The sequence below is a fragment of the Mirounga angustirostris genome, unplaced genomic scaffold (genome assembly GCF_029215605.1).
Source record: "Mirounga angustirostris isolate CCGP_5_RB_7025 unplaced genomic scaffold, mMirAng1.0.hap1 SCAF_6, whole genome shotgun sequence".
Taxonomy (NCBI): Eukaryota; Metazoa; Chordata; class Mammalia; order Carnivora; family Phocidae; genus Mirounga; species Mirounga angustirostris.
Window position 1 is genome coordinate 17,848,669 of NW_026991714.1, and position 23,308 is coordinate 17,871,976.

Consider the following 23,308-nt stretch of genomic DNA (forward strand, 5'->3'; position numbering starts at 1 on the left):
GTGTTGTGGGATTACCATTTGCTCTGACATTCATTGGATGGAACCACCCTCTGGCTGTGGCTGCCTGGCCCAGGGGCCAGTGCGCTGGGCCTGCCAGGGCCAGAGCCGAGCGGTGTCCAAGAAAGTTTTTGGTTGTGATTGGGAAAAAAAAAATTCTTTATATGTCCAATACTTTATATGTTATATCTAGCAAAGCTATAGCAAATACTACAAAATAGAGTTAGTTAAATAATAACAATTACATTATTTTTTACACAATTCTATGATAGCCTGCTAGTGGTGTCAGAGGGGGTGGATCTAGAGCAGCAGATAGCTCTATAATAATTTCAGTCATGCCACCATGCCACTTTCATCTCTGGTTCCACTAAAATTGTTACTATTATTCAGGCAATGAAAATGGAGAAAGAGATGGTCCAATCAGTGCACTTGGTAATATACTCCAGAAACAAAATGGTAGAAAATTAATAAATAAAAAATAAGTGAATGGAGTCTCAGTAGCAGTATAATGAAAGAACTCCACCAACTATATATTCCTACATAGAACCAGTTCATACAGGCTCTTACTTTATTTTTTTTTTTTTAAGATTTTATTTATTTATTTGACAGAGAGAAAGAGATAGCGAGAGCAGGAACACAAGCAGGGGGAGTGGGAGAGGGAGAAGCAGGCTTCCCGCGGAGCAGGGAGCCTGATGCGGGACTTGATCCTAGGACCCTGGGATCATGACCTGAGCCGAAGGCAGATGCTTAACGACTGAGCCACCCAGGCGCCTCAGGCTCTTACTTTAGCTTGTGGTAAATCTCAATCCTATCTTTTGTTGTTTTCATTAAATAAGTATTGGTTTCAACTCATTTCTTTCATCAGTTTTAGCAAATACTTTGATAAATAAGAGATTTATCAGTTTTTAATTAACGTATATTATTGGTTTCCTCAAAGGAAAAATATTTTATAATGTAGTAATCAATCAAATAAGTAACTAATATAAATTGAGACTTTAAAAACATTTTTCCATTCTTTTTCTAAATGCAGTCTACAAGCACCATCGAACAGACTTTGAGTCCACCAGACACTTTTATTAACACTATCTCAAATTTATTCTCTAAAGAAGCCCCCACTAAAAGGAACCAAGATCCATGACATTGTACTGAGTCCATATATTTTTTTTAAAAGATTTTATTTATTTATTTGACAGAGACAGAGATAGTGAGAGCAGGAACACAAGCAGGGAGAGTGGGAGAGGGAGAAGCAGGCCTCCCCTCGAGGAGGGAACCCGATGTGGGACTCAATCCCAGGACCCTGAGATCATGACCTGAGCCGAAGGCAGACGCTTAACGACTGAGCCACCCAGGCACCCCTGAGCCCATATTTTTAGCAGGATGTGCCTGAAATATCTATCTGTGTCACAAATTCTATTATGGTGATGAGAATGGATGCAATTTATGATTGCATGGATGTAATATTATTATTTATTAGTAGTAGAAGTAGTGGTAGTAGTTATATCTAGTGAAAATGGTTTTGTTAAGTCTCTTGACTCAGAATGATACACAAAAAGTTCAAAGGTAACATAAAAGTATCAAATGGTCATTTCATAACAATAAGAGTAAATATGATACCTTAGGTTTAGTATTTGTGGATAGTGATAAGAAAGGTGATTACATATTTTTGGCAGATAGTTTATAATGCATATGTGAGGGTGGAGGGGTGTGGTGGGTCAGTGTGTGAATAAAATTAACTAGAAAATATTAATACATTTAATAAAAAGTCTAATCAATAGACCAATCATCACAATTACCAATTTAAAAAAGTTTGTATATGTGTGCTAAAATGATAAATTAACCACATATCCCAAGGAATAAGATTAACTGCATGGATTCAATCCTCATCTTCATGCAAATGAAACATCTAGACACCATATTAATTATTATGAGATTCTGATTAGGAAAAAAGAAACATCCAATAAGACTGAGATTCATGGTGCATAGATCATAATGACAGAATAATGAGTTAGGCAATGTTGGTCATGTGAAAGTTAATGTGTATATCATTTCTAAAAAATACATTCAGTTTAAAGCATTAAATATGTGTGAAAGTCATGAACTTGGACTGCCACTGAACTAACGATGGAAATTAAAACTTGCTCAGTGTTGGAAAACTTTGCAATAAAAATTGGTTCTTTGGGGCTGCCTGGGTGGCTCAGTCGGTTAAGCGACTGCCTTTGGCTCGGGTCATGATCCTCGAGTCCTGGGATCAAGTCCCGCATTGGGCTCCCTGCTCGGCGGGGAGTCTGCTTCTCCCTCTGACCCTCCCCCCTCTCATGTGCTCTCTCTCTCTCATTCTCTCTCTCAAATAAATAAATAAAATCTTAAAAAAAAAAATTGGTTCTTTGACCTGACATGAATTAATTGGTTTACCTCCAGATCATGCATGAATGGGTATTATGAAATGACAGTTATCTTTTCATAAGATTGTTGGAACTCTTAAGAGATTTACAAAAATCAGATAAAATTATTACCACTCTAGAAATAGGATAATGTGAAAAATGATTGTGATATTTTGTATGTGTTCTAGTTCTGTGGTGGAGTACTGTGCTATTATGTATTGATACAGAGGTATATTCAGCATGTATGAAATACAAACACTGCTCATGCTGTCTTCTCAGAACCCAATACTTACATTAAATATAACAAAACAGGGAAGGAAAAATCAAATCACTGTAAAAACATTATATATATACATATATAATACAGATTAATTATAGATTACAATATGTATTTTCAATACATGCGATCTTTTCCATATCCTCTTGCAATAAAGTTTTCTCCTAATGACTATGATCTTTTATAAAATATATTGCTATCAGTTGCTGTGTTCTTGATTCCAACTTTCTCCTTCCCTCACTTTTTTCAACTTTACACTCAGCATAATGATTTAAATGGTTAATTCATTTGTTGTTTCCCAACTTAATAGTGTTAGATATCTCAATCCTGTTACCCACAGAATACAACCAAATGGAAAGGGTAGTTGTACTTGCAAGAGAAGTTCATTTAGTCATTTTTGACTGTGTTGAGGAACTAATTATTCTTTTAATGTCTGCATAAGTCAAACAAAACAAGAGGAAAATGGAGTAATGCATTCATTTTTGTTTGTAACAATGTTATGAACAATATTAAACTACCATTTACCATATAATTTTAGATATGTATATATATGTGTGTGTGTGTATATATATTTAGACTTTGGATGTCATACTCCAAAAATTTCTCTTTAGAAATAAACTTGCCAATGCTTATCCATTTCTTTGAAGCCTTCATGAAGTGTTTCTTCTACTAAAATACCTTATGTGGTATACCTCATAAATAATTATATTTTTCAACATTTCAGTATGTGAACAGAGTAGTGATTCAACAACATTAGATGTATCAGAACAATTTAAGACTCAGAAATTTCCTTCTAAGACATAAGCTGTTTTCTTTTATACCCATAGAAAATAGCATCAGAGACTATGGGGATTTTTTGTGGCTTTATATTTTATGAAAAAAGAATGTGTGCCAGTTTACATGGAGTACCAATTTAGAATGCCTTGTAGCACTATCTTTTCAAGTAAGTCTAACTTACAGTTTTTCCTTTATACCAAAGCTCTACAATTGCCACATTAAATAGCCCTGAAACATAGTATTTCAACTTTCTTCACTACCAGAAATATAATTTTACATAATACAAAGTTTATGCAAATGTAATTCTTGAAAATGCATTATTTCAATTTTTTGTCTGACTTTGTTATATTGTGGTTCTCTCTTTGTTATATTGTGGTTGTTTTGTTTTTTAGAGATTAAAATTAATATTCTGAATTTCAATTCTCTTAATCTGTGAGTATAGTTGACTACAAAATCTCAGCTAATGTAAAATAAAATGCAAGAAAAAATAATGAGAAAAGATACTGTTACAGTGACCCAGTCTCTTTAAGAAAGAAGAATTAATTAAGAAGAGAATTATAAGAAATTCTGTTTATCATTGATTGAAAAGAGATGACCTAGTTTAAAAAAAGTGAAATTCGAGTTGCAAAAAGAGTTATTGCCCAATGTCCCAATTTGCTTGCTAAAATTAAAGTACGTTTAAGGGGTAAACATCATCCTGAAGCTGGGACTAACTTTGTCATCCTATTTACCTATTGTGACCAAACTATTAAAGTCACCCTACATATCAACTTTTTTAAAAAATTTTTATCAGAAAAAAATGAGATCAGTGAGAATGACTTAGAAAGAACATGAAATAATTATGTAACTTAAAGAAGGTCAATTTACAAGTATATGGTGTGGAATTCTTGCTTCAGCAAATTAAATCTACATTTACAATAGCTCCTTAATTGCAACTGTGATCTGACAAACTTTTTGTAATACATGAATGCCATTCAATATTGTTTTCAAATACTATAACTCTGTCAACATTATTGGGTATATTACACCAGAGTTTATATATGATAAATGCATTATTAGTTCCTTACATTAAAACTTTGGAGGGACGGGCGCCTGGGTGGCTCAGTTGTTAAGCGTCTGCCTTCAGCTCAGGTCATGATCCCAGGGTCCTGGGATTGAGCCCCGCATCGGGCTCCCTCCTCGGGGGGAAGCTTGCTTCTCCCTCTCCCCCTCCCGCTGCTTGTGTTCCTGCTCTCGCTATCTCTGTCTCTGTCAAATAAATAAATAAAATCTTAAAAAAAAAACAAAAAAACTTTGGAGGGAAATGTTTTAACTGATTTAATAAAAAGCAAAAATAACATTTGTGGGTAGGAGAGATGGATAAAATTTTAGGCAAAGTAAGAAAACTTTTACATTTTGGCACACACTTTCTTTTGATTATGGGTTCATTAATCCATATTTTGCTATGAAATATGAAGGGAAAATTTTGTCCAATGTGACACTATTTTGTGTCTGTTCTTTAATATACTTACAAAATAGAAAAACACTCAAATATATCTTGAATGTATAAATAAGTTATCTATTATAATTCACCAATTATAATATATTGCACCATTATAAATAGAGAAACATTGAACTTTTTAGGTAACTGCCTATCTTCCAAAGTAGCTATACTATTTTGCATTCCCACCAGCAATGATGAGTTTTTGTTGCTTCATATCTTCACTGGCATTGGTATTTGTCAGTTTTGAATTTTTTGATTTGCTTTTTTTACTATGCATATATGCATGCATGTATGTATGTATTTATGTATATCTTAGCCTTTTTCATAGGTGTACATATCTCATTATTTTAATTTTTAATTCCCTGATGACAAATAGTATTGAACATACCATAGGTCTATTTGCTATCTGTTTTGAATGGGAGTTTATTCAGATATTTTGCCCATTTTAAAATTTTGTTGCAAATGTTCATATTATTGAGTTGTAAAATTTCATTATATAATTTGGATAAAAGTTTTTTATAAGATATGTTATACAAATACATTCTCTCAGTCTTTGATTTCTGTTTTTATTCACTCAGTAGTGTCTTTCACAGAGCAGCAGTTTTTAATTTTAATAAAGTTCAATTCATTAATTTTTTCTTTTATACATTATGCTTTTGGTGTTATATCTAAAAACTGTTCACCAAATCCAAGGTCACATAGATTTTCTTTTATGTTTTCTTTTAGAAATTTTAGGATTTTCAATTTTACATTTAGGTATATGATCTTTTCTAGTTAATTCTGTGAGAGATTTAAGGTTTGGATCTGGGTTCATTTTTTACATGTGGACATCCAATTGTTTGATCATTATTTATCAAATAGACGATGTATTCTCTATTGGAATGCCTTTGCATTCTTCTGAATTTTCTTTCTTTTTTTCAGATTATTTATTTATTTATTTATTTATTTAAAAGAAAGTGTGTGTGTGTGTGTGTGTGCACATGCAAGCAGGGGGAAGGGCAGAGGGAGAAGGAGAGAATCTCAAGCAGACTCCATGCTGAGTGCAGAGCCCAACATGGGACTCTATCTCATGACCCTGAGATCATGACCTGAGCCAAAATCAAGAGTTGGATGCTTAACTGACTGAGCCACCCAGGTGCCCCTCTTCTCAATTTTCAATTGACAACATTGGAGTGGGTACTTTTATAATTGAACTAATTGTATTAACTTCAAACCTTCAAATTGCAAAATTTCTAAGAACTCTATAATATTTACATCATTTTTCAGTAGAGAAAATAAAACAGGTCAATCCTACTCTTTGAATATGTTTATGCACTATTTTTGAATAAAATTCTGATAACTGACAGGAGTACTAGTAAATTTCTTATTAATAATTTATTAATTTCAATTATAACTCGGGAGTAAATATATTTTTATAAATAATGGAATAAAGCAAGAATGCAGTTTTTAGCTTTTTTTAGTTGTTTGAAAATTTATTTCATTTTTATCAATATTTTATCTATATGAAGTAGGAAAAAAGCACAAATAAATGTACAAGAATACTTGTGTAGATCACCTACAACCAACACTAAGTATTTTGCATATTTTTATATATTTTACCTCATTTATTTTTTCTTTTTATCTCTGTCATAAGATCTATTGCAATCTTCATTTAACAAAAGAAATCAGTGAAGCAAAGAGGTTAAGTAACTTTTCTAATTTCTAATAACATCTAATAAGTGTTGATTTTCATTTTGGCTTCAAAATTCATTCTATGATTTATTTTTGTGTTCTGTCCTTTAAAGATTAGTGTAAAATAATATAAACTACATTTTTTCCCAAAGATTTTATTTATTTGAGAGAGAGAGCATGAGAGAGAGGGCGATCATGAGCAGGGGAAGGGGTAGAAGGAGAAGCAGACTCCCCTCTGAGCAGACAGCCCAATGCAAGACTCGATCCCAGAACCCTGGGATCATGACCTGAGCTGAAGGCAGATGCTTAACTGACTGAGCCACCCAGGGACCCTATAAACTACATTTTTAATGTCTCTAACACACTTGCTTTCTAACACTCATTAATTATTCAAAGTAGAATATCCACTTTATAGATAGATACTAATTTTAATGGATTGAATTCATGTTTCAAAGAATTCTTTTAAATGACATTTTTGGCTAAATTTAGAATAATTTTTTCTTATGTTAACATTAGCCTTTGGTGATGAAATGCACAAATATGAAACATGTCAACCCTGACACTCCTTTTTTTTACCCAGTGTGTTCATTATGAGATTTCTTACATTGAGCTTTTGCACAACTATTCTATGTTGTGAGTGTTAATAAAATTAGCTACTATAATCAGTATTAAAGTCTAACTGTAGTCCACAACTTTTTACTAAAGGTAAAGAGACCAATGAGTTTACTTCTCAACTCTACCTAAAGTGTTCTTTCTTATATGACTTTAGTAGATTGTATTTTTTTTTCTCAAAAATTCTTTCTTCTTCATTCATATCACTTTTCTTTTTTTTTTTCCTTCATATCACTTTGGCCCTTTGACTTGCTTTGCCAGTGGAATGTGATAATGACTAACATTTTACCTGATAAGACATTTTCAATATGTTAGCATGATTCTACTTGTCCTCTTGCATCTTCCGTAACTTCTGTGTGAAGGACATATCTCAAGGAACTGATTTTTTTGTCTGGGTCTCGTAATGAATTATAAATAAACATTGTTAACCCACAGACGCATGAGCAAGAAATAAATGTGTGTCGTTGGAAGCTACTGAAATTTTCTGATTGTTTATTATGCAACATGTACACAAATATCTGGCTAAATCAAATACAATGAATTATATACCTTTCTATGACTAATAGGTAAAGTGAGGGCATCAGTGTCAGTGCTTCTATTTAAATTAGCATAGGGATGCCTGGCTGGCTCAGCTGATAGAGCATGTAACTCTTAATCTCCGGGTTGTGAGTTCAAGCCCCACATTGGGTGTAGAGATTACTTAAAAATAAATTCTTAAAAAATATGGTGTATTAGCCAAGGCTCTCCAGAGAAACAGAACCAACAGAATATGTATTTATATAGAGATAGATTTATTTTAAGAAATTGCTCATGAGATTATTGAGGTTGGCAGGTACAAAATCTGCTGGAGACCCAAGGAAGAACCAATAATGCAGTTCAAGCCTAAAGGTCACCTGCTGACAGAATTCCTTCTTGCTCAGGGGAAATTAGTTTTTGATCTCTTAAGGTCTTCAACTTTTGTTGATTTGTATGAGACCTACCCACATTATGGAAGGCAATCTGTTTTACTCAAAATCCACAAATTTAATATTAATCTCATTGAGAAAACCCTCACAGAAATTTTCAGAATAATGTCTGACCAAACATCTGGGCACAGTGGGCCAGCCAACTTTACACATAAAATTATCATATTGGTAAAGCTGAATCATGTTCTTATATAAAGATATAAATACTATTTTTAATATTTTGTACTTGTCTTCATATTGAGGACCAGTCTTGAAATCTATTAAAACAAAAGGAAGAAAGAAAAAATAATAATTAATTAGCCAAATGTAGACAGCAGCTGTGTTTTGTATGACTTTATAGTTTTAATTGAATGTCTTCAGGATCATTGTCAATACATAAAATCAAGAGGGTTTTTTGGTAGATATCTGGATAATTTGTTTTTCTTGAAAACTCAGATCTGTCACCACATGGCAGCAATTGATTCCCTGCTTTAGATTGTCATTCCCTGCTTCATTTGCCACATTCCCCACTGCTCTTTGTTAACACTGAAGTCAGTATCAGTTGCCTTTATTACTTTACTTGTACTTTTCTTATACTCTGATTTAGGTTAAATGATTATTTAATGGAGGTATTTCAGCCCCTTGCATTATTTAAGAACATAAAATCTTAAGGATATTAGAATACATTTTAGAAGAAGAGAAGTGTATAAGTTCTTATTAGATTTGTTGTCATGTTTTCTGAGACCAAAGAAGGCTCTTTTAATTTTGAAAATTTTCTCTGAGCTACTTGAAATATTGTGATTTATAATACTCTTGCTGAATACCACCAGTCTTTCAGTTCCCGAATTGAACCCTTAATAGCAGTCACTATCACCTGAAATGATAAATTAAAAATAGAACATCAAGCTGCTCTTTAACGTCAAGGCTCATTTAATATAACTGATCACTATGAAGGCAAACAATGAACAATTAAAAAGAGATCCTGTCCATATAATGTATATCACGTATTTTAATTGTCTTCATTAGGGTTGCATGAAAAAGCCAAAATGTGTTTTAGTTGTGGAAAGTAATGATCCAAGATAAAAATATATCAACATGGGAGAAAAATAGCACATAAAACTATTTCTGATTTGTCACCTGGAATTAGAAGCAACTTTCCATGACATAATATTGCCAAACCTTTGATTCAGTTATTAAATGTGCAGATGATTAAAGTACAAGCTGGTCAAAGAAATCCAATTAACAGTGCAGATTATTCTCAGAAGTGAGCTAATACTTTATTCATATTGTGAGCAACTTAAAATGCTTCACCCAAGACGATAGGTTTTGATGTAAAAGGAAATTGCAGACAGTAGGTATTTTAATACAAAGCATGCCTGAGAAACTGTATGTTCCATAAAAACTTTAAAAAATGGAATTGTTGAATCATTGCATTGTACACCTGAAACTAATATAACACTGTATGTTAATCAACTAGAATTAAAATAAAAACTTAAAAAAACCCAAAAACTATATATTTCAAAACCAGACAATAATTTTAATGCTGAATTTTTCAACTTGTGCACTGTTGACATTTTGGTCCAGATAAGTTCTTTGTTGGTTTGTTTTTAGCACTAAGCTGCTTTGTTCATTGTAGAATGTTTAGTAACACCACTGACCTTAACCCATTTAATGCCAGTAGCAGTCCTGTAGTTGTGACAGCCAAAAATAACTTCAGATATTGTCAAAATTCCCTGTACAGCAACATCATCTCTCGTTGAGAAGTATAATTTAATGTTACATCTTCTTAAATATTAAAATACATACTCTATGAGTATTCAAAAATAGGAGGAAATATAAACATGCACAATAATCATTTATCTAAAGGAAATGTGGGCTTAAAAATCATTTACTTAAAATTTAAAATCTTAGAACATGAATCACAAGGGCCACAATCAAGATAATTAATATATACATCACTTCACTTAGTTACCATTTTCGTCTTCCTCTGTCTTTCTTCTTTCTCTTTCTTTCTTTCTTTCTTTCTTTCTTTCTTTCTTTCTTTCTTTCTTTCTTTCTTTCTTTCTTTCTTCTTCTTTTCTTTCATACTCTTTCTTTTTCTTCTTCCTTTTTTCTCCCCTCCCCTTCTTTTCTTCCTTCCTTCCTTTGTTCCTTCCTTCCTTCCTTCCTCCTTTTCTTCTTCTCCTCTGCCTTCTTCTTCTTCTCCTCTGCCTTCTTCTTCTTCTTCTTCTTCTTCTTCTTCTTCTTCTTCTTCTTCTTCTTCTTCTTCTTCTTCTTCTTTTTCTTCTTCTGTGTGTGGTGAGGGCACTTAAGATCTACCCTCTCAGGAAATTACTAGTATGCAATACACAGTTGTTAACTATAGTCACCATGCCCTATTTACATTTCCAGAAATTATTCATTATAATCATTCATAACTGAGACTTTGTATCCTTTGATCAATATCTCTCTATTTGCTCATCCCTCCAGTCCCTGGTAACAGCCATTCTACCCTCTGCTTCTATGAGATTATTTTAGATTCCACATATGTAAATGAGATCATTCACTATTTGTCTTTATGTGCCTGGCTTATTTCACTTAGCATAATGTCCTCCAGGTTCATCAATATTGTCACAAATGTCAGGTATTCCTTCTTTATAATGAAATAATATATGTTTCATTGTATATCATATTTTCTTTATACAGTCATCCATCATCAGACATTTTGATTTTTTCAATGTCTTGGTTATTGTGAATAATGCTGCAATAAATAGGGGATTACAGATATCTCTTCAAGATCCTGATTTTATTTCTTTTGAATACATACCTGGAAGTGGGATTATGGATTATATAACAGTTCTATTTTTAATTATTAAGGAAACCTCCATACCATATTCCATAATGGTTGCATTAATTTATATTCCTACTAACAATGTATAAAGGTTCTCTTTTCTCCACATCCTCTCCAGCACTTATTATCTATCTTTTTTATAATAGTCATACTGACAGATGTAAGGTGATATCTTATTGTCATTTTTATTTGCATTAATGATTAGTTTTCATATATGTGGTAGTCATTTGTATATCTTCTTTTGAGAAATGTTTATTCAAGTTCTTTGCCAATTTTTAAATTGGATTATTTTTATTTATTATTTATTTATTTTTGTTATTGGGTTTTATGAGTTCCCCATGTATTTTGGATATTAACCCCTCATCCAAGATGGTTTGCAAATATATTCTCCCATTCCATAGGCTTTCACTCTGTTGACTATCTTCTTTATTGTACAGAAGATTTTCAGTCTGATGAAGTCCCACTTGTCTCATTCTGCTTTTGTTTCCTCTGTTTTTGTGTTATACCCCAAAATCATTGCTAATACCAATGTCAGGAAACTGTTTCCCTATGTTGTCTTCTAGTAGCTTCATAGTTTCAGGTCTTATGTTTAATCCATTTTAAGTTGATTTGTGTGTGTGTTGTAAGAGTTAAAATTCATTCTTTTGCTTGTGGACATCCAATTTTCCCATCACCGTTTGTTGGACAAACATGCTTTACCTACTTGTATTCTTGGCACTCTGGTCAGTTGTCAGTTGACTATATTTTCAGGCTTTTATTTCTGGCCTCTATTCTATTCCATATGTCCTTAAGTGTGTCTTTATGCTAATACCATACCGTTTTAACTGCTATAGCTTTGTAATATGTATTTTAATTTACAAGTGTGATGCCTCCAACATTGTTCTTGCTCAAGATAGTTTTGGCTATTCAGGGATTTTTGTGGTTCCATATAGATTTTAGAATTATTTTTTATATTTCTGTAAGAAATGCAAGTGAGATATTGATAGACACTTCATTGAATCTGTACTTCATTTTGTATAGACTAGACATTTTAACAATATATTAAATCTTCCAATCTATGAACACAAGATACCTTCCCATTGATTTGTTTATTAATTTCTTTTACAAGCATTTTATGGTTTTTAGTCTACAAGTCTTTTGTACCTTAGCTAACTTTATCCTAAATATTTTCTTTTTGATGCTATGTAAATATATTGTTTTCCTATTTTCTTTTCAGATAGTACATTATTAGTGTATAGAGAGCAACTGATTTTTGTATGTTGATTTTGTGCTCTGCAACTTTACTGAATTCATTTATTAGTGCTAACAGTTTTTTTGCATTTGATAAGATGAAGCTGAGAATTATTGATTAAGGGAAAAGACCACCTTACAAAGTTTTGGATGTGTCTACATGTTCAAGGGAGTAGGAGGGGGTCATAATTTATTAAGAATTGTAAGTTTGGTTTAAAGCAGTATTTAAATGTGAGGGCTTGATAAGGACTGAGTCAGAATCATATACAGCTGTAAACAGATGGGAGAGAATTTTGAGAAAAGTATTCAAATAATCTTAGTGTGTAAATTGTTTGTTGAAGTTTTCCAATAAAAAGTTGATGGTTTTCCAGGAGTATCTATAATGAATCATGCAAACATTAGTGGGGCAGAGCAGTCCTGGAAGAGTAAAGAAATACTACTGATAATAGCAGAATAGCAAACTTATGTTAATGTGAACACTAAGGTGTGATTTAGATTCTCAGTGTCCAGTCTGAGTATGGGAGTACACAATTTTGAGGCATTAGTTCTCAATAGTATAATCTAGTTCACAGTGTCATGTTTTTACCTAATTAATGAGGAGTTATGCAGTTCACTGCATTAAACAATCTGTCTCTTCTCTGTGCTTCTAATTTCCCTGGGCCTTTTCTCTACATTCTCAAAATAGTTTTATTTAACACTAAATTGTGTCTATTTTCCAAATTGGCATTTGTAGCCTATTGAATAAAAGCAATTTGAATTTTTACAATATGGTTAAATATTTTTAGATGAACAGAACACAACAAAATTCCAGTTATAAAGCAATTATTCTTCTTGGTAACATATTAAAATGTTTTATCTTATATTTTTTGAACAGTTTCTCAATACATGTTTATTTATCAATGAGTTCACGTCATATTAATATAAGGTGAATTTAAGAGTTGCAATAATTATGAAATTGAGGCAAACATTTAAGAAAAGAGGACTTTAAAACATATATATTTGTTTTCTACTTTATTATTTATCTATCTGGAAAAACAAGATTCTACCAACACTGCCTTTGCTCTTATTTCCATAACCCTTCTCCTAGGTTGTAGAAAATTTAAATTCTTTGACATTTTGGAAGAGGAAGAGTTGAATCAACTGTGAAATGTTTTCAGTATTTTTGAATTATTAATTGAATTATATTTTCTTTCAAGTTTGGTGGTGCATCTGATGCATTTGTTAAATGAATTCCTAAATAAACAGACTCTAAATATAACTATGCTGAAAAAAAAAATACAGAAAAATCTCTGGATACACACACACACACACACACACACACTACTCTATTTATTTGACATGTGATCCTCTTTTATACATTTTCCACTAAGCATCAGTAGAGATGTTTATATGAAGTAGTATTTTGCCATCCATCTTAAAATGAATATCCCTAACCAGTATAATCCTACCAAATCCTACAAAACACCCTGGAGTTATTAGGGCAATGTCATGTATTAAAACTATACTTGTAATTTCTCAAAACAATTCTTCTAGAATTTTAAATCTATTGTTAGTAATTATTTTAATTATGGAAAAACACTATTTTGATTTTGGGGCAATTTAGAAGTAAGTTTGTTCAGAAAGATGGATAATCAAGCTGCATAATAATATTTTGTTTAAAAATAATGTAAAGTACTTCTAAAAGCAGTTATAGAAGGCAAATTTCAAAACTATTTTGAACAGAGTAGTATTATTTAAATAGGCATATACACTTTTGAAGTGAATACCTTAAGGAATACTAAACTTTGAGCTATGTAATTTCTATTGGACTCCTCCTTTATATTATTATAAAATTATTTTAATATTTTGCATAAGAATAATAATGGTTTTCTTGCCATGTTTCTCCATTTCTTATTTCAGAAAAGTGAATTTGTCAAGGAAATAGAAATAAAGGTCAGATTAAAAAAAAAAAAATTTGCTTTACAACTAAGAAGTAAAAACTAATAGAAAGGGGCGCCTGAGTGGCTCAGTCGTTAAGCGCCTGCCTTCGGCTCAGGTCATGATCCCAGTGTCCTGGGATTGAGCCCTGCATCGAGCCCTGCATTGAGCCCTGCATCGGGCTCCCTGCTCGGCGGGAGGCCTGCTTCTCCCTCTTCCACTCCCCCCTGCTTGTATTCCTCTCTCACTGTGTCTCTCTCTGTCAAATAAATAAATAAAATCTTTAAAAAAAATAAAAATTAAAAAAAACTAATAGAAAAAATATCTTTTTTTTCCCAAATTTTATTAAAGATTCACTGATAAATAGATGTTATTTGTTCAGATACAAAGTTAAGTCATAAAACATTTTATACATAGGAATTTTGACCAGAATAAGTAGTAAGACCACTCAAAAAGGATGATCCTGATCTAGGACACATGTAGGAGTTGTATCAGCCAGGTAGTGAAGGCACAGAGCCACAATTAACTACATGTGTTAGGGCTGGAAAAACACTTAACATCTCTGAACTTTACAGCAAATAAAATGCAATTCCCTCTAATTATATAGTAATTAGATGCATGTTCTTCCCACTTAATGAAAATCTTTTCAAATATTTATCTCTCTTCACTCTTGTACAGATTGCACCTTCTACAAAACAACCTCCACATCTCTGCATTTCAGTATTTGGCCTGTCTTAATTTGAGTCTTATTTTTCATCCTGTTGTTTCTCCAACATTAGGCTACTCTGTTAGCTGAGTGTATCTGATTCTTTAAGACACTTCAGAAAGCTACTTTCCCTGTGAGAATCAACTCTATACAGTAGTATTAGGAGATGAACAGTGGAAACACTACTGTTGTAGTAACCACCATTTCACCCATTAGGGTGTGACATGGTTTTTGCTTTTATTTGTCTGCAATTATTTATTCTTTCCTACCGTGTCAAAACCTATTTTTCTCCTCAAAATGTCAGTTCCTTAGTTGAAGGATTACCGATGTTCAGTTTTACAAATTTGTGCAATTATAATGCAGAATCTATTTACTTCCCAGTAATTGGAGTATAGCCATCACTGCGGAAATAAAAGCAAGGCTTACAGTTCAGAGTAAGGAACAAAATCATATCATACAGCTTGTGCCAACAGGGTAGAACTCTACTTGGCCTCTGTGACACTATGAGCATCAATGTAGAATTTTAATTGCAGTTTGTCTTTTGCAACAAGAAAACATGTTCTAAACACTTTCGTATAGCATTAATTCTGAAACTAAATTAAGGCTCTCACCTTATGATTTATGTTGATATACTAATGTTTCATGATGGAAAAAAAGCAATCTATAGGTAATACCACGTAGCTATGTACTATGTCTGGTTACTGCTATCACATTTAAATCAATTCTATTTTTGTCAACGTCTAGTGCGTTGGGGTCCCTGGGTAAGGGTCTACGAAATCACCAGGACACAGGGGATGCAGAGCAAAGGCAGCACTTGCAACTGCATACTGCCGTTTATTTCTCACATAGCTATATACTCGCAGTGATCAGATAAACATAACAATGTGTATTTAAGTATCAAGCCAACATCCGTGAAGTGAAATATACACGAAATTCAATAAGAACAAAATACATCCTGTTTATGCTTGCAGAATAAAGAATTCTCTTAGCCATCCTTCCTTTGGAGACAACATGTTCTTTGTCTTTAGAAAGAACACTTCTGATTAGAAAGACACACTTTAAGCAAGGCAAGAGCCACTTCCTGCTGATCCAGGCATTTAGAACTTGCAACATGAGATAAGGGGAAGAGAACATTTTCTCCTCCTGGCCCAGGCCTGCCTGGCCGTCCTTAACCTCAGTGCAGTCCTCAAATGATCTGGGCCTGCAAGGGGCTTACAAGCCTACATCATCTCAATTCCTTCTTTTTTCTTTTGTTTTAATAAAAGTGCCCTCCAAAGGATGGCCATAGAATTCTGGGAAGGCTTTAGATAGCAAAAATGCAACAGCATAAAGCATAAGATAACAATCAACAATACAAGTCCCATTCCTCCAGCAGTATGCCCCAAACTCTGAATAATACCTTTTGGATCTAGTCCCTCAAGTTGCTTAAGAAGTAAATTGGCCAACGTAGCGGCATCTGATACAGTGAGCAAGGCACACATAGCCAAGAATAAATTGTCAGGCGTAAAAGCCTTCCCCGTTCGCTGCAGGATTTTTTGCCCCTCCCCACTAAGTGTTTTAATTTGCCCCCAAGTCGGCAAAGCAGTAGCAAATATCTGCCGACGGCGACGTCGTCCTCCCAAATTCAGATGTGCCATGGCCTGTAATGGAAGTTCATCTTGGTCTGGATTCCCCATCCGTTGCCTGGTGGGATACGGTGCCGTTCGAATTGGTCCTTGACCGGATCCATCACGTAGGGAGCCAGGAACAGGTCCATCTATCCTCTGTGGAGACATAAGCATAACCCTTCCCTCTATAAAGCAATAGCCCCGGTTGCCATTCTGCATCTGCAGTCGGTTTAAGCCATATATGTTCATTTAATGGAGGGGGAGCGACCTCTCCCTCTATGAACTGCTTTTCTGCTCGGGAAAGGATATCTCCCTGTGGAAGATTCAAGAAATTTAATGCGAACAGAGCTTGTTGCAAAATGGAATGTGCATTTGATTGAGTGAATGCTAAGATATGATCCTTTTTCCTCCTTTTTAATTTTTTAATTTGCAACTTTAAAGTACTATGCGCGCGTTCTACAATGGCTTGCCCTTGAGGATTGTATTCAATGCCTGTTTTATGCATGATACCATATTGTTCACAGAAAATTTGAAATTTTTTACTGCTATATGCAGATCCATTATCTGTTTTAATAATAGATGGTAAACCCATCACAGCAAAAGTTTCTAAGAGATGGGTGATAACATGTTTCACCACTTTGTGCTGTGGCCCAAATGAATTGGGAATATGTATCTATTACCACATGTACATACATACAAAGTTCAGAAAACCACATCTGCCACTGCAGATATTCAGGCTCCTTTAAAAGAGCCCGACAGAGGACCCTCCAGTCCTCAGGAGAAAAATTGTTATAATGTCAAGCTAGACTATTAACTAGCTCCTTAACATAATGTGATTGAGGTCCATATAAAGACACTGCCTTTTTCAAGCGACCAATATCTTCTATACCTATTCCTTCATAATATGGTGCTTGTGCCACCCCCTGGATTGGGGGAGGCCTGAGAACAGGAAAAGCAAAGACAGAATTACCTGCGCCACCCTCATCATCGCTATCCTCTAGCGCATCAAGTTCAGCTAAAGCAGCAGAAAGGAAAGGATTTTTAGAAGAAAGAGCTGGTGCAGACGGCAAAGGCGGAGCAGAGGGCTTCCTAGAGGGTTTCTTAGACTCTTCCGCCATAGCCATAACCTGCTGAAAAACCTTCAAACACAGCTCAATATCATTAGAAGCGACAGTAATACCATAGACAGCAAGTGAATGCTTCAGCATTCGAACATAAGGAGTAGAAGTTTCTTGTCCCATCACCCTGTACTTAATTAAGTTACTCACCCTTCCTGTACGTCCTTCAGGGTCCCTGTTTGGGCGCCAATTGTCAACGTCTAGTGCGTTGGGGTCCCTGGGTAAGGGTCTACGAAATCACCAGGACACAGGGGATGCAGAGCAAAGGCAGCACTTGCAACTGCATACTGCCGTTTATTACTCACATAGCTATATACTCGCAGTGATCAGATAAACATAACAATGTGTATTTAAGTATCAAGCCAACATCCGTGAAGTGAAATATACACGAAATTCAATAAGAACAAAATACATCCTGTTTATGCTTGCAGAATAAAGAATTCTCTTAGCCATCCTTCCTTTGGAGACAACATGTTCTTTGTCTTTAGAAAGAACACTTCTGTTTAGAAAGACACACTTTAAGCGAGGCAAGAGCCACTTCCTGCTGATCCAGGCATTTAGAACTTGCAACATGAGATAAGGGGAAGAGAACATTTTCTCCTCCTGGCCCAGGCCTGCCTGGCCGTCCTTAACCTCAGTGCAGTCCTCAAATGATCTGGGCCTGCAAGGGGCTTACAAGCCTACGTCATCTCATATTTTCTTGTGGAACTTTTCTTGTTATTATTTATGACTACAGACAGCACTAATAATGTATGTTGTCTGACCTATTTTATCTTCATACAGCCTCATTTTTCTTGTTTTGTGATAAGGAATGTACCTATGCTTGTTAATACCACTACCACTGTTCCAGGACTAACAGTCCCAAATTAGAATCCTTTTTCTTAGAGATGAACACTTATAACTCATATCTTCAACAAAAGAAGACATTTCTGGTTTAAGGTGAAAGCTATCTTTAAACAAAGACTAGCATTTTTGTGCTAGCCCTTTATCTAAAAATATATCATTCTAAAATTAATACAGATAACCAAACAAATTATAATTTTCCCCTTAAAAATTTTTCCTTAGGAGTATTTCCTAAAGGTAAGGTAGTTATCAGTCCCTACACAGTTTACCTACCAATTCTGATGTCATTATTTTACCTAAAAGATTTGTAGATCTATATATTCATTTCTACTTCTTCAGCCTCTAAGGCAATTCAGTTTTACATGTCTAAATATTTAAACTATTGCAGTGAACTACTCACTTAGGTCCAGTGACAGTACTTTTTATATGATTTACCTGATTTGTTCCCATAATTATTTTTAAGCATTTTTTAGGTTAATTTCCTAGTTAAGAATCCATTTATTCTTTCTAGCACCTACAATATTTTAAGCCTGTTAATAACCTCTGACTGTTTTTATCAGAATTGTGCCAGTCATTTCAAAGGCAAACTCCCAACTGCAAGCAATCCCTTACTTCTCAACTTAAATGGTTACTCTGTCACAATACACAAATTTATTGCCCTCTTCTCTTGCCTGGTTTATTTCCACTCCTATAGTTTGTATGGCACACAGATATTCTTGGAAATAATTCCTGCCTCCACAGTGTAAAGAAGTGTATCGAGGTCTGTTGTTTCCTTTCTATGGCATAAAATCATCTATATCCTGTTGTCTTTCCAGAAAAAAATTTCTTAATAAGTTGTTTCACAAAATATCATTCTTTTCACCCTAATCATCTTCGTTATCTTGACTGGGAATTTTTCACTGCATAAAATATTCCAGGGGAAGAGAGATGATAATTTTTAGAAGGAATTAAAATCAACATATTCTGAATTATTATACATGCAAATGAACTTTTACTGTATCATTGTATTCAAATGTATGTATATTACATACACAAGTTGGTTTCCAAATTGTAATAATTATCTTTGTTTCAAATGTAATGAAGTTGAAAATTAGAGTTTAAAGAGAAAGGAAATATCTCAAATGCTTACTTTGATTAACTGAATGATATCTTTGTGTATATGGAATCAAAACAATGACTAATAAATTAGCCTCAAACAGATTTTGATAGGGTAAAATTCATAGGAAGCAATTGCTTATCATCATGTAGCTGTGCTAATTTGCTGGATTATTTAACTGTGTAGGATTTATAGAATTAGAGTCACAACAGATCTATCTATAATCAAAAACACGTGTATATTTCAATTGTTTTGAGAGTATGACTTCAGTTGTATAAATACTTTCGGATATTACACAAAAGTGAACTTTACATTTCATCTGAACACTATCCCATGTCTTTTTCCAAGTTAATTCAAATGATGCTCTATTAACTCAAATTAGTTATTCCTTTTAACAATAAAATCATTAAAAATATTTCAAATAATTAATACCAAATACTAGCTAGCACAGTCAGTTGATTTATCTTTCATAATTCAGTCTTGTCCTTTGTCACATTCTAGAAATTAGATATCTTTATCTGTATTATTTGTACATGTAAGTAAAAGTACCCCAAAACACAACAACAAAACAGTGAATAAGAAACTCAGTGAATAATTCTTATTTTTTAAATGAACAAAAAATTGTATATGAGGAGTTAAATTTCATCTCCAACATATTTTATTGTTGTCATTGTGATTGGTTGTCTAATAATACTGACCTCCTAAATGATATAAAATATGTAGAGATTCCTGAGCTCAACTCTACCTTGATGGGCTACTACAGATATACTAAAGTTATAAAATTGTCCTGCCTATACGGTCTATTTTCCAAATGTGCTAATTCTCTAGAAAATAGATATCACTGTTGCTCAATATAATTCCTTAATTCTACACAATATACTATTAGAATTAGAAGAGAAGTAACTATACCTAGAGAGAAACAACTCATCCTAATTTATTTTAATGAGACTAATAAAATGTTGATATCAAAGTCAGACAAAAATATTATAAGAAAAGGCAACCACAGACCCAAATATTCATGAATAAAAGAATATATATGTAAATTGATAGATATAAAATAAAATATTAGCAAATCAAGTCCAGCAATATATAACAGAGATAAATCATTACCAACTTGGATGTATCTTAGAATATAAGTATGTGTTAAGGCTTAAAAAGCAGTTTATATAATCTCCCATATATACAGATTAAAAACAAATGCTCGGGCGCCTGGGTGGCTCAGTTGGTTAAGCGACTGCCTTCAGCTCAGGTCATGATCCCGGGGTCCTGGGATCGAGTCCTGCATCGGGCTCCCTGCTCTGCGGGGAGCCTGCTTCTCCCTCTCCCACTCCCCCTGCTTGTGTTCCCTCTCTCGCTGTGTCTCTCTCTGTCAAATAAATAGATGGAGTCTTTAAAAAATTAAAATAAAATAAAATAAAATAAAATAAATAAAAACAAATGCTCATCTTGATAGATACACAAAGAAGTAATTACTACAATTAAAGATAACATCCAATGAAGCACTGAGAACATTTGGCAAAACTAGAAATAAAATATAGAAGGGCATGTTTGTGGATACAAGGTACCTTTTTAAAAATACCACTACAGGGGCGCCTGGGTGGTTCAGTGGTTGGGAGTCTGCCTTCCGCTCGGGTCATGATCCCAGGGTCCTGGGATCGAGCCTCACGTTGGGCTCTCCACTCAGCGGGAGGCCTGCTTCTCCCTCTCCCACTTCCCCTGCTTGTGTTCCCTCTCTCGCTATCTCTCTGTCAAATAAATAAATAAAACCTTTAAAATACCATAAAAATAAAAATAAAAATACCACTACATTCATATTAAAAGTTAAAAATCAGAAACAAGGCTAGATGTTCATTCTCATCACTTTTGTTCATTATTATACTACTGCACATAGATGGATGTATTTTGTTGAGGATGTGGGGTATCAGAAACTCATCACTGATGAGGATATAAATTGATACAGCTATTTTAGAAAAGGATTTCAAAGGAATATTTTTCTGGGTTTGAGAAACTGATTGTAAAATATATTAGGCAATAGAAAGAGCTGAGAATAGTTAAGGGTCACTTGAAGATAAAAAAAAGGATCTATTTTTTAGTATGTTTCATGTTGCAGTATGATTTTTGACAAAAGTGCCAAGGTAATTCAAAGGAAAAAGGATAACCAGTACAGTATGGATAGAATGTATATTAATGAAACAGAATATAGAATCCAGAAATAGACCCACTGACATAGCAGCGTGACAGGAAGATGAACGGGCATTGCAAAGAAATATGGACAAGATAAACTTTTCAATAAGTGACACTGCTGTATCAGTGTAACCACATTAAAAAAGGAAAATAAAACAAGTTGGTTTTTTTTCACTTTATCCCCAAATAAAGAATAAATTCTGAGTTGAATAACTAAACATGAAATAACAAATACAAAGTTTTGATAATATAATATTGGAAGATACCTTCATTATGTTAATAAGAGAAAAAATATTCAGATAAGACTGAAAAGATAATCTTCTCATAATGGAAGAGTTCAAGAATGCAATTCAAACACATGATTGCATTTGAAACCTCTGTTTCTTTCACACCCATCAGCATTAAATTGACCAAAACAAATAATCTGGTCAAGCCCAAAGTCAAGAGGTAATGAAATGCAATCTTCCATCATGAGGCCATGGCAAGCATTTAGATATATAATACCTACTGTGGAGTGAAAAATCAGAATCAATAATTCAGTCAACCACATCTTGAACACAAGGTAGAAAGAAAACATTGGCATTCATTTATTTCTAACCAAATATTGTATTTTTGCCATAGTAAATTTTTCATTCATTTTTTTTTTAAATCATGATACCACATTTGACAAATCAATGTATTTACTAAACAGTGAGTTGGGAAGCACAATTACAAGCTTTCCCTAACATAAGCATAAAATTTCTCTCTAGTAGAACCAAACAAGATTTTTAGACACTGCACATTTTTAATTTGAAAACTTCAGAGAACAAATTTATCCAAATTAGACAAGGACACATTCCAAGACTTAAGGGAAAAAAAAAATCAAGCGTTGTATAATATTTCCCAACTTATATATAAATATCCTATTTATAGTTCTTAAAAACGTAAATGTTCTATTTTCTTTTCAGGTGTAACTCAGCTTCATTTACATGTCATAGTTTACCTTACTGAAATATTTTTCTAGTTAAATATTGCAATTTCATGATTCAGTGTCTCACATTGCGCTTTTAATCATATTGCTTTTTCCAGGTTAATCTGTAAAGGGTTCACTGGGGAACTGCACAAAATATGGAACACTTCATGAATTTGCACATCATCCTTGTGCAGGGGCCATGATAATCTCCAATTTTAGCATATGTGCCGCCGAAGGGAGCACATAAATGTGTTATTTTGACATGTGTAGTTTTAGCAATAATTACCGTATTTCAGCTCAGGTATTTAAAAAAGTGTTTTTTACTAAAACTACAGAACATACTTATGTATAATATTAATGCTTTGTCTATAAAATATAATTCTAATCTGTCTTCCATTTACCCAATAACTTTGCAATTATGAAAATTTACTGTGTTTTGAAGCAAAGTGATTTGGCAAGATACCTCATATGTGTATTTTGGATGAATATAGGTAAAATATTCAAGTGATCTTAACATGAACTTATATTAAATTAATTATAACAATTGTCTATATTTATATGAAACTTTGCAATGAAATAAGCAAATAAATTGTGCAGATGAGAAAATTGAATTAAATTGATTATCTACGTTAGCTACCCACCTTACCCCTTTGTGCCAAAATTCAGAACATCACATTGGCTAT

At 33.5% G+C, this 23,308-nt stretch overlaps 1 pseudogene; it reads right to left on the reverse strand.

Annotated features, from left to right (window-relative positions):
• Nucleotides 1-22,774: 22,774 nt before the first annotated feature.
• Nucleotides 22,775-22,868, reverse strand: LOC123847226 (U6 spliceosomal RNA; annotated as a pseudogene).
• Nucleotides 22,869-23,308: the final 440 nt, after the last annotated feature.